At 28.8% G+C, this 13542-nt stretch overlaps 1 protein-coding gene across 2 annotated transcripts in view; it reads left to right on the top strand.

Moving 5' to 3' along the window:
* The window catches only part of LOC123005989 (Krueppel-like factor 5), a 198233-nt gene that overhangs the window by 66105 nt on the left and 118586 nt on the right, over positions 1 to 13542 (top strand). The window contains exon 1 of one of the 2 annotated variants that reach the window (XM_044400115.1): positions 6235 to 6327. The exons of the other annotated variant lie outside the window; for it this stretch is intronic. The gene's annotated coding sequence lies outside the window, so the exon portion shown is untranslated. Of the gene's footprint in view, positions 1 to 6234; positions 6328 to 13542 lie in introns of those variants that run through there. 2 annotated transcript variants of the gene reach the window in all.

Here is a 13542-nt window from a genome sequence, read left to right as displayed (position 1 = left end):
GATGTCATTTTTGCTTTTTCGAAAATTTAAAAAGATTTTTAGGATGAAAACTCAGATTTTTTGCAAGATTTTGCTATAGCAAATTAAATAATCACTAAATTGTTATAAAGAAAATATYTTTTATCTAAGTTTCTTAGGCTTCAACAATTCAGTTTATGCCAAAAAAACGTTAATTTCAACAACAAAATTTAGATCGTAATCTTGTAATCTGGTGAAAATTGTTATAAAAAATATATATTTTACCTAAGTTTCTTAGGCTTCAACCATTCAGTTTATGCCAAAAAATGTTAATTTCAACAGTACTGAAAAAACTTAGATCGTAATCTTGTAATCTGGTGAAAATAGTTGTAAATTTAGCAACACTTTCAACTCGGATTTGGTGAATTTATTATTTTTTTGTGGTGACAACACTGTTTTGTGTGCATTATAATCATTACTTAGGACAGACATCTCTACCTAATGTCTAAATGCAGAATTTAAGGCTAATAATATTTATTAATAATATTTCTATATTACAATGTTGTGGGCTTTTACTATAAAAACTTTAATGAAAAATTGTGTTTATAAAGAAAAAAGTTATCTTGCAAAATATACATAAAAATTGGAATTTTTTTGTAATTTATTGAAACGAGCTAAAAGTTGATGCATGTTCTAAATTCTTCAGTTTTAGTTTCAATTTTTTTTCAACTCGTTCTTCAAAAACTAATTTCATATTCACGTTAATTTTGTATTCTGGTTAATTTCTTGCTAAAAATTAGAGAATGTTGGCAAACCTACAGTATTTTTACTCCAAATTTAATTAAATTTTCTTAGACATTTTTTAATGACATTGTTTTCAAATTAAATCTAAAAACCGGAACTGCCAACTTCCTTAACTAAAGTTATCGTGAATAAATTTGCTACTGGTGCTAAAAAACAGACTATACTTCTATTTTGCCTCAGGCTACTTTGCATATCTTCCAGATGGGGCATTTCCGCTAAAACTGAAAGTTCAACGTCGTTGCAAAACCTATTTTATTTGTTTGGGTTTGCATATAAATTGATTATCAATTGCAACACTTTCTGTGGAGTAGCACGTCTCTAATTTATGTATTTACAATTAAAATCTCTGTGGGGTATTGACAAATATTTTGAGTCAGAATCTAATAGACGAAATAAATCGACGGGAATCCAGTTGGAAAAAATGTAGGAAACGTAAATTAGCGTCTCGAGGATGCTAATTGGCCGCGTGTGTGAAAGAATCGATGATTCGTGTGTGTAAATTTGGGTCAATCGCCGAAGGACCCGGAAACGAAGCAGATTTCTCGTTGCGGCTACCGAACTTATCTGAATCAATCTAGTTTCATAATCCTCTATATTTATTATGGTCGTGAACGACATTAGCAATCCGATTATGCGCAACCGATATTGCTTATTACAAGGCAGTAGTGGATAAGGATTTCATTATGTTCCAATAAAATTTGATCTCTCGATTGAAAAGTTCAAAAATGCAATTTAGTAAAACAATGAGATTAGTTTCGTCATTTTTACCATGACCAWATTGAGACATCACGCAGATTTTTAATTAATCCGGTACGTTCAAGGCTGGTAAAAATAAGGAAATTGCAATTTCATTTATTGTTCTGGAAGTTTTTCTAGTTCACTTATTAAATAAATTCTTCCTTTAAAGTCTAAACCTTGAGGCTAGGATTTCTGGCCGTGAAGGTTTAGCATTTTTTCATTACGTAAGTTAATTAAGTGGATTTAGAATTATTGTCGTCGTATATCTTGCYACTTGAAAACTGTGTGGGATTTTTTTTAAGTAGAGTCAATTGGGCGAACATCTTCACTACTAATTAAGTCTCTTCTCCCATTTAACGGGATTTGTAACTTAACTTTATAATTGAAGTCATGTATGTAAACATGCAACGATAAAGAGATGATGCTTAAAATTTTATAACCTCACAAAACAGCTAAATAATCATTTGTGATTTCCTGAAACTGTTGAGAATTCGTGCACTTGTTTTGCGAAAATTGCCAATTTTAACCGCAGGGAGGAATTTTTATTTCTCAAGTAACGTTAAAAACCTGAATTTGTAAGAGCATGTTTTTAACATGCTTGAAATTTCATAGTTTGGCATTTTGCTTTTTGAAAACTAATTGTGTTTTTTGGATTACAACGGCCTTTCTCAGATTTTACCACGGATTTCACCAGAATCCAATTTTACCAATTTATTTTAACTTAACTCATCATTATACAGTATGTCCCCGGACTGAGTTTACAAAAGGAAAAAATCTTTGATTTTATAAATTGCAAAGGAAAAACATCATTATTCTGACTCAGTGGAAAAAAGAGTTTATGTATTTTTGATTATGGGCCCATCACATTGGCGGTTTTATTTTTTTGACAACGATTTCACATAACAGATGAGTTTACGGAAGTTAAATATCAAAAATGTTTGCAAAAAACAATTTTAATAAATGGCAATTCAAAGAAACAACGTTAAAATAAAAAACACAAGAACAATCATTATTATTCAATTAATGAATTAATTGTCAAAGAGACATCTTTGTCAAAAAAATAACACCGCCAATGTGATGGTATTTAAAAAACAGAGAAAAAGACAAAAATCAACAGAAAAATTAACGTTTCTTTCCACTTGGTGATAATAATGGAGTTTTAATTAGATACAGATTTTCTCGTCTCAGGTGAAGCAAAAAATTTTGTCTTTTGCAGTTTTGTAAAATCAAAGATAWTTTTTTTTATCTTGTAAACTTAATCCGGAGACACAAAATAATAAAATAAAAAATAAAGTTAAGGAGCTATGGGTTCAGTTTCAATACATTAAACTTTGTAATAATCCTAACTGACAAATGTTACTCCGATTTTCGAGCTTTTACTTGAAAAAGGACACACATTAGCACTAGTGTTGCTTTTAAGCAAAAAAAAACACAAATAAATTAAAAAACTATAATTTTCTGGTTAAATTGCAACTTTATGACCCACCATGGTGGTAATTTTTCAAAAAATATAAATTTTTTCTCTTTGCTCTTTTTCATTTGCTTTACAGACATTCTGTATACAGCTATGTACAGACATATTTCTTAGATGAAAGTTTTTTTATATGTATAATGAAGGTTGTAAAAGATTGTAAAAGAAATTATTTTCTCATACATTATACCGGTTGATTGTAAATGATTGTGATTTTTTACTTCATGTTGGTGTGAAATTTAAAATTTTAGTTTGGCAAGCTTGATTTTCAATTCAAATGTCAAACTTTTATAGACAATTGTCATTCATTTGCTGATTTAGTCGTCACCTGAAACATTCTGATAGATCTAATATAACAAATTAGAAGGATTACCAATAATTCAGTGTTGCCAATAGATTTTTTTGTCACAAACATTAATAGTCACCCGATACAAAGTGACAATGACTGTTTGAGTTGGTGATACTGAATTTTATTTAAATAGTACAACAAGGGAAGTATACATCCGATTGTTGACAGCTTCACAACTACAATATCATTTAACACTTCATATTAAATAGAAACTTAACCAACAACTTTGTTACGTCAAATATTAATTTTCTCAAGCAAAAACATATCCGGTTGTAGTGTTGCAAACTGTTAAAAAAAATGTTAAAACAGTCATTCTTGATTACTTTGTACAGAGTGTTTTTTAAAATAAAAAAAATAAAAAAAAATGCCAAGTAAGGTAAGATACCAGGAACATTTTTTTTTAAATTATATCTGTCAAAATTTTTTGACATTTGACATTTTTTATGTCTATTGTTACTGATGATCTTGTATAGGTATGTTTTTTCATAATTATTTAGTAAAAATACAAAAACATTGTCAATAAAAGCTACAAATAACCTTACAATTACGATACAGCTTATTTGTTTCTTCTTCTAACAGTCTGTAGCAAAAGATCATCTAAAATTATTACCTCCATTATTTTAAAATTGTTTTTTTATAAAATCATCCTGTATTTGATATAAAAAAACACATACAAAGCCCACCTGAAAGGTGAAAACAACCTTTAAAAGTCTGAATTTACTTGTACAGTAACTCGCACCCCAGAGAAAATTTTCAAGTAAGGTAAGATATCAGGAAAATGAAAAAAATGTTTAAAAAATTTTCTGTCAAAAAATTTTGACATTTATTTCTTACCATTTGACATTTTTTGATGTTTATTTAATGATACTGATGTATATGTTTTTTTGTATTTGCTTTTTACAATTATTTAGTAAAAGCACAAAAATTTTGCCAATAAAAGCCACAAATAACATTTAATGGAGTTACAATTTAGTATACATCTTTCTTGTTACCTCTTTTAATAGCCTATAGCAAAAAAACTTGGAAAATTATTTTTCCAACAGAAATAGTCAAAGTGCAAAATTTAAACCCTCATAACTTCGAAATTTTTATAGATAAAAATTTTTTAACATTTTTTCCATGATCCTGGTATCTTACCTTATATTTTTCTTTGGGGCGCGAGTTTTGGCGCACCCTGTATTGAAGGAGATAATGATTTCTTGTAATCAAGTGACTAATAAATGAAATAAATGACTTTTGTTAATGCTTTTTTTATTTACACTAAAATAGAGAGTAAACTTTTTCATTTTAGGAGATACATTTTTTCTTCCTCAAAAATTTCTGAAGTTCTCGTTAATGTTAGAAAAAATTATATATGAAACACAGAAAAAATGTTTTTTTTCACTGATTCTTCTATTACAAATAAATAACACTCTCAAAAAAAAATAGGTACATTTTCCTCTTACACAAATACCGATTAAATAGTTTTTTTTTCACATTACAGAGGATTTTTTTCTAATTGGCTATAATTGTCAAGAAGAGTAATAAAATTACATCTTATATTGCTGACAGGTGTTACTAAACGAAAGCAAAAATAAAATCGTTGACGTACCAGAAATGGAAAATTTAAATTTAGAAATTTTTTGAAAACATATCAATTAAAAAAATACCAACACAATGAGCTCGATGACAGAATTAATTTTTTTGTTTTTTTCAATAAATATTTTAAGGTGAGGTTTCTTTGAAGAGGTCATAGTGTCTTGATAGCAAAATTTTGTAACTGTTCTGGTTCTSAAAATCCTCATCTGGCGAGCACTTTTATTAATATTTCAATCCTGAATGGGAATATACACACAATGGAATCAAACGCCTACAAAAATTATTGTGCGAACGAGCTTTACATGAACTCGACTGTCTACACCCACGTCGGACGCAACTCTTTTTCTTGTAGTAGAAGGTGGAAGCTGCCCTCTCTGTTCACTACAGGTCGGAAATAAGGAAAAAGCTATATCGCGCACGCTGCATTTTCGTCCTTATGAAGAACACCTTTTTCAACTTGTACTTTTCCAACCTGTCACGTGTTAATATCAGACTCGGCGATGATTTATGAATTGATTATTCAAAGTTCCGTGCTTTATGTTTTCCGTTTCGGCTGAATGTTCCCTCCGTGGTGACGTTTCATCGACAATTCATTTGGATTTTTACTCTAGTCTAGATATTTCTCACGTGGGCTTTATTATTATTATTATAAGATCAAGTTCAGTTATCCTTGAATCAGGATATGAAATTTGAATATTTCTTAATGGACATTCTGTGTTTATACACAATAACAAATACGTGACTGATATAATATGATTTTTTTAACTTTCCAACTATTTACTTTCTATCTTGTCCAAACGACTCTAGTCACTTTGTTTGTATATTTAGAGATAAGTTTATCACTTGCTAGCAAAATTCTTCTCGGTATTTAGCTTATGCAAATAGTTACATTGGGAAACTTAAAAATATCCAAGACAAATATCGGATGTGAAAGAAAATTCTAAAATCTTGTACCGTTTGAAATAGAATATGTTTCGCCTTGAACTATCAGTTTATCTGATATCAAATAAATATAAAATTCTTCCAAGGTTCTTGCAACTATTTTTTGCAACGAAACAAGTTTCATATATCAAAACAAGGAAACTACATATTCAGTAGCATAACCAAATAACATAAAAACGTCAAATTTACTTTTATCGAGTTTTGAATTTTAATAAGTGACTCTCAGAGAAATTTGCTTTAATTTATCAGCAGCTTACCGTTGTAGATGCACATCTTAACTCACCTGCATTTTACAGTTAAGTATAAATTATTATAGTAGGTAAGATTTTCTTATCTTTTCTAAATATTGAACAGGTTTTAAGAAGTTTATTTAACTTATCGTTAAAGATATTGGAAGTAGACAATTTTAGAAGAAAATAGTTTAACCACTCCTTTGGTACAATATGTGTGACAAGTGCGAATCGTCCAACCCTTGAATTATTATCAGGTTAGATTATATTTTTATCAATTGTTTCAATTAGCCCAATTTTGCTCTTTCTAAAGCTATCATTGCGAATTTACCACGGCTGACTTGGCGCCTTGAATAGATTCTTTGAAATTCCATTGACATTTAAATCTATGCTATGTGTAGATAATAATAACAAATCGTAATTAAATCGTGGCCAGTTAATTGTTTCAAGGTACGAAATTAAGTACCAGAGAATGTTTAAATTTGTCATTTTTTCGCAGTTAATTTGCATCAAAATCGTTTAGCGGAACTTAATTTGAGAAATGTTTAGCATTTTTGAAATTCCCTTGGTTGCTTTCTCTGTCACGAAGTTAATAAGAATTGCACCTCATCCAATTACATTAAGAGCTTAATCTAGCAAAGAAGTGATGCAGAGATAAAAAACCAATTCTTTTGTTAATTTATCACGTATGGTGATGTTAATCGGAATCCATGTAATTTCAGCATATAGCATAAAATTAATCTGTGTGGAAATTTCGTAACAATATATTCAACATTCACGACTCCTTTGTACAACTATTATACTTAATTGATATTACTATGACATATAAAAAGCTTTTGCTGTGTTCGTGACTGTCTAAGCCAATATCCGTGACACAAGCAAACAAAAAAATTAAAAAAAAAAACATAATTTTAGTTTCTTTCAAATGATTTACATATTTCTTGCAGTAGCAACATGTCTTAATTATAAAGTAATTTTATGTAAATTGATTGTTGAATTTCAAAGAATAACAATATTGCAAAATAAATTCAGTGACGCTCCCTACTAATAGTTTGAATTCTTCAATCTTCCTCTGCATTTCCAGAACAGTTATTTAAAATTTAATTCAAGGAGATGAACTCTCTTTTGAAAGTGAGATTGTGTATTGACCWGTATTGTGAATACCTGACAAATTAAATTGCTGTAAAAAATAAAAATCTGGTTTAAATTTGAAATCAAGAAGCTATTTCTCAAGGATTCTCAATTTTAACCTAGTTTAGCCCAGTTTAGCTCAAAAACGAACACTAACAGCATTTTCGACTAATATTGGTGAWGTTTCGGTTTATTTTTGAAAATACTTTGCAAAAAATTGCYTTTCTGGCCGAAAAACGTTCTAAACAACATGATTTTTTAGTCCGGTTTGAAAAACAATAGGTATTTAGCCTAAAAACTTATTTCAACATTCGGAAAATGCAACAAGATCACCATTTTCGTGCTAGTAATAACGCTAAAATTGCTTGTAATTACTCTTGAACTTTGTTTACTTTCAGAACACTTTTGAGATATCTGTCGCTCTATCAGTTCCGCATTTCAATGAAGCTTTTTCTYTATTGAGATAATTCTAGGAAAATTTATTTAAAGTAAGTGAAAAGTTTTACTTATGGAAATAATTTGATCAGTGGCTATTGTCTTTAATTATTATACGAGGGGCCGTTAGCTTGAAAAAAATGTGTACAACTAATTCCAATTCCAAAAAACATCTATCGAAATTCCAGTAATTCCAAAAAAATTCACCAAAATTKCAAAAAAATCAGTAATTCCAATAATTTATCGTAATTGCATTTTTTTTCAGATTGATTCCTATAATTTCAAATTAATTCCTGCAATTCCAYAATAATTCCTGTAATTACAAATTTAATAGTTCTAAGAAATTAACCTTAATTTTGAAAAAAAAATTATACATATAAGTGTCCTTAAAGTTCAGCGCTTGCGAGGCGCGGTCAAGTAGGACTACGTCAATAATATGGTATTCCAAGTAACTCTGATAATTCCAAAAAAAAATCCAGCAATTCCAAAAAGAATTCCGGTAATTCCTAAAAGAATTCCGGTAATTCCTAAAAGAATTCCAGCAATTCCAGAAAAAATCCAYTAATTCACAAGTAATTCCAGTAATTCCAAACAATCCAAAGATAATTTCAATAATTCAAAATTCTTCTATATAATTCCAAGCAATTTCCGGGTAAATTCCAAAAACTTGTACAACTAATTCTAAACTAATGAACGGTCCCTCTTTATTATACATGTGGTCCATTAGTACCGTTTAACTTTAAAATATGTAATAAAATGTATACCTATARAAATTTTTGTATTGTGATGGAAWTTACAAAAAAATTCGCTTACTGTTAGAGATTTCAATTTTTAAAAAACACAAGGTTTTAGGATTTGCGCTAAATTTTGTATTTTTTTTTTTTTGGAAATCCAGGGATAAATTAAATAATACACGAAAACCTACAAGTACATAACAATTTCTTGAAAATCTAGAGTAGTAGTTACTGGTTTATATTTTTTACGTTAATTTTTTTGAGTTTGGATATCTTCCTTTAAGAATAATAATGTGATAGTGTGATCTAGTTACATGGACTAGTACAAGGACCAGAAGGCATGTTTATAGCCCTTGGGCATAGCACCAAGGGCTTTTAAATGCCCGAAGYCTATAGTCTTAATTACACTCGTGGTTCATACAATCTTTTAACTTTGATCTAAATACAATAAAAATTCTTCGACTTTGAAATCTTCGTATGAGTAGGTAATGCAGATTCTTGTATTATTACAAAACTACAAAAAATTTGTCTGTTTGTTAGTTTGTTATAGTACAATTTTAATTTGCTTTTCGAAATAAAAATTAAAGGGTAGTTCTAAGAACTTTTGAATGTGTTTGACATCATTTTTGGGTTTCTAAAAGATTCAAAAGAAAAATTTGCTATTTCTGAGAATTTAAAGTAGAGTTTGGATTTCTTCCTTGAAAAAATATAATGTAATAATGTTATTCAGATACATGGGCAAGATTTTCAGCTCCAATAGATTATTTTACTTGTAAGACGCTTTTCAATATTTCAGTTCTATTTTTTTTGTCTCTGTAGCTGGATCAAATTATTTTGAATTTTTGAAACAGTCATTTAAATTTTATAAATGAGAATAGGTTGATAATTTTCGATAGAAAGTGCTAATAAAAATCGTTTCAGGCTCGTGAGTATGTAATAAAAATTGAGTGGAACTGGTTATTTGTACGAAAGTGAAACTTAATTACAAAAGAAAATAAGATATGAACGAATTTGGAGCAGATCTGCAATCGGCGGCATGCTAGAAAAAGCCGTTTTAAATAAATCAAATTATGCAAAAGGAAAAATCCGACTCGGGTCAAGTAATCAATACTATAATTAGTTACATGACTTGCACAAAGTCGAAAAACCGTTCAGAAATTTATTGGTAAAATATCGACGAAAACGCAGAACTAGTCAAATCGTCCTTATAAATATTCATGGATCGTTCATTCAATAGCAAATCGACAATCCCGACATGTTCACACCGCTGATAACTGTTGACTTACATTATTGCTTCCATTTTATAAACGGTACAAGTATCAGCTTTCAGTATATTGATTTCCTTCGAGCATCAAATGTGGGCTGCGAGCTTTCAGACGATCTGTGGGAAAATGTCGCACACGACGATCCTGAAACCGACTCGTTTCAGTTAAAAAGAGGTGAAAGTCCAACGTGGCCAAAACTGCGACTGCTGGACGAGGAAGTGATTTCTATTAGGCGAAGATTACGACCGGAGTGTTGTAGCGGTTTGCTCCGGGCGTTGGGAGATTTACACGCAGACAGAACCGTTAATTCTTACCTTCGAAGAACTAATCTTGATTCAATTGATGTCCGGACGACCACGTGGTCAACATTTATGCTTCCTAAAAACGACACGTGACCAGTTATCCTGAAAAAAATCGTTTTGTTGTTTTTTCTGTTTCATAACAGAGTAAACTGTCGTATTTGTCTGTGATTAGATTAGAAGAAATTTTTAAATACGGAAAATACACAATAAAAATAATAAGCATTGGAATAGTCAATAAAATGAAAACAGAATTCAAGGTTAATTTACTTTAAAGATACGAGACAAACTATAAAGCGATAGCACTTTCTATGTCCATGATAATTCACATTACGACTGACTGCAAATAAGAAAAAAGCTTGCAAATATGCATAAGGAATGTGATCTTTCTCAAAGTGACGTAAGCGCCCTTTCCTTTGACAACAATCAAACATTCATACATAAAATCTCTCAAATGTTTTACTGTTAATTAATTCTAGGACAAATCTTTGCACAATGTCATTGTGTTTAGCTAAACCTTTGAATGTCGTCTGAAACATTTATTCAAAAAATAGACAGAATTATAGAATACAAAAAAATTTATTTAATCATTTATTAATTTTTCCTTATTCTGGTGTAAAAGGCAGCAATTAGTTTTTTTGTCAACATACTTCAAAGAAATTAGCAAATAAACATAAAATAAAAAAAAGAAGAAATATTTATTTAAGTGGAAAGAAAAGTGTAATTTCACCTCTTTTACACTAAATTAAGTAAAATAACTACTATTCGGTTTACGTATTTTAAACAACGAGTAATTAGTGGATTTTTCCTACAATTTTCAARAGGATCCAATTATAAAACAGATTTTTTTTTACGTAGAAACCATATTTCTCTGTGACTTATTTTCCACTTTTTTAAACAAAATAGTGGAATTTCTTGACTCTAAATCTGTCACAATCTTTTTTATTGCGAAACTATATTTCGTGACGTATTTCAACTTAAAAAACGTAGTTGTGATACCTATTGCCATTCTGTAAATAGAAAAGTACTTTTTCTTTTTTTTGACTTTGCTTGGTATAAATACTAAAATACTTAAAATAATAGCCTAATATATACCTAATAAGCCATATAAATGTAAATTCTTTATAATTAAACAGTATGAAATTGAATTCACAATTTTTTTTTTGTTTTTGAGTTCTACAAAAATTATAATTTTTTTAAATGGCAACCCACTGTAAAATTAATTTTCTCATGAACGTTATGACCAAAGGATTACAACTATTTACTTTATATTTAATTTTTTCAATTTTTTTTAATAAATAGCTATTTTGACAAAAAAATCGTATAACTCAAAAACAAAACAATTTCGTTCTCAAAATACGATCCCATTTTCTTGGAGGCGAATGATTTAAAAAAAAKCGTTTGATTCCATACTTTATATTCACCCTGTATATGCGATATGCGGTCATAATCTTTTTTAGAAAACCAACAAGCTCCAAAATAATTTTTGTATTCAAATCATTACAATTAGTAGAGAAATTTTTCGATTTCCAAACCCTGTTGTTTTTTTTTCATAGATACAAAGGGTTCTTTAACATTGAGAAAATGGATTCTGATTTTGACTAATCAGTTGTTTGATAAAAAATATTATTGAAAAGTATTTTTATCGGGAATATCAATAAATGCAAGTTTAAAGGCTTTCATTAAATTAAATTAAATTCATTTTTATACAATTTTTTTAATTAAGGACAGCTTCTGAATTTGTAACACGTTTTAAGCCGTTTTTTGCTATACCAAGATTATAAAATATCTCACCAGGTAATAGTATAGACCAAAACAAACAAAAAAGTCTTAATAAACATGGGTTCGCAAAGTAACGGTTTCGGAGATATCGAAAATTATTCGTTTTTTGAAACATGCATTTTCAGTCTGTTCAAACAAAAAAGAGAAGCTTCTAGAAAAAATTCTAGATATTTTCACAATCGATATTTCCGAAACGGTTACTTTGCATGTTTACTATTACCTCCTTAAATATTTTACAATCTTTTTTTAACACCCTGTATGTGAGTAAGAATAATCAATAAATTTTGAGTTTTTTTGGAATATGTAGCTTTTTGAGGTTATAAATATTAAATAATGCCTATTTTTTTATTTATTATAAGTAGATGTCAACAAGAATATAAACCGAGATTTATTTTGTTGCTCCCACATTGTTTGGCATTGTTTTGATAGTAAAATTAATTAATCTAAATACAAGGTGAACAAAACGTATGGAACCAAGCGCTTTTTTAATCATCTACCTTCAGAAAATAGTAATTTATACATATTAAAGTGCTATAAAACATGTGATCCTGTTTTGAGAATGAAATTTTGAGTTATGCGTTTTTGTTCAAAATGACAACTATAAAATTAAATAAAGCATATAGGTAGTTGTAATCCTTGGATTATAACAATTTTTTTATAAAAGAGGTTTTATAGTGGGTTGTCATTTGAAAAAAAAATTTTTTTTGCAAAATTTGAGACAAAACTAGAACAAAAAAAAACCGAAAAATTTCAATCTTGAGAAACGTAACATTTTTATATTACCTTATTGGTTCCACGCCGATGTTCTAGCTCTTGAGAGATGTTCGAGTTTAAACTGTGCAAAACAGTTATAAATTTTGAAGAAATTGCAAGAAAAAAATCATAATATTTCACAACTTTGCCTAGGGCCTTGTTTGGTGCTAATGTCTTTATCCCGTGTTGCATAAATATCAGTTACTGAAATTTCGTTTTTATTTCATTATCTTTCAAGTTTTAATATTACTACAGATAAAAGTGAATAAAATCACAAAACTGGCAATTATCTAATTATCTCGTTAACTAAACTTTAATCAAAATCGAACCATATGAATTTGATTTCAAGATCAACTTGCTGTCCATTTCAAATAAACAACTAGGTAATATATTTTCTTAAAACAAATTCGTGTCTGACCTTAAACTTTTAACTTTAAAAAGAACACAAAAAAGTACAGTTATAACATTGTCAAAACTTGTATTCTTGACAACAAAGGCAAAAAATTTATTGTTACCTAATGTAAGCAATAGTTAATTAAGTGTCTGAATTTTATACATTTTTCTAACTGCTGTACTTGACCACGTAAGCAAAAATTCAAATTCAATTTTTTATTTTAATTCTCAAATTATGACATCATTGTTGACATTGACATTCTTTTTAATGAGAGCATTTGATACCAATTTCCCACATTTGAATAATTGATTATATATTTCACTAGACCAATCTATCAGCTTAATTAAATATTATGAGATAATGTGAAACTGGAAATTAGTGTAATCGAGAGTTTAATGCAGAGTTTAGTGTTGATTTTTTCCTACCTGAGGCAATTACACTCAATTGCTTTATTTTGCAAACATAACATTTTACTGGATGTTCTAGTCAACTAAAATTAATCTTGTGTGGATTTCTGGAATCTTTGTGACCTCAAACTGGTGTATTTCCTCACCTCATTAACCATTTTCCACTTTCAAAAAATTCTTTCTCACTTTTCTAAACACAATATATGTTTTTTAAAACCTCCAAAAATTATACTTAAATTTTTCTAAAATACAATTTTTTATTTTAAAAATGG

Source organism: Tribolium madens, unplaced genomic scaffold (genome assembly GCF_015345945.1).
Source record: "Tribolium madens isolate multiple individuals breed KSU strain unplaced genomic scaffold, Tmad_KSU_1.1 Scaffold_11;HRSCAF=98;Tcas5.2_LG3b, whole genome shotgun sequence".
Classification (NCBI taxonomy): domain Eukaryota; kingdom Metazoa; phylum Arthropoda; class Insecta; order Coleoptera; family Tenebrionidae; genus Tribolium; species Tribolium madens.
Note: the sequence above shows the minus strand (reverse complement) of the source record. Positions and strands in the feature narration are given on the sequence as shown.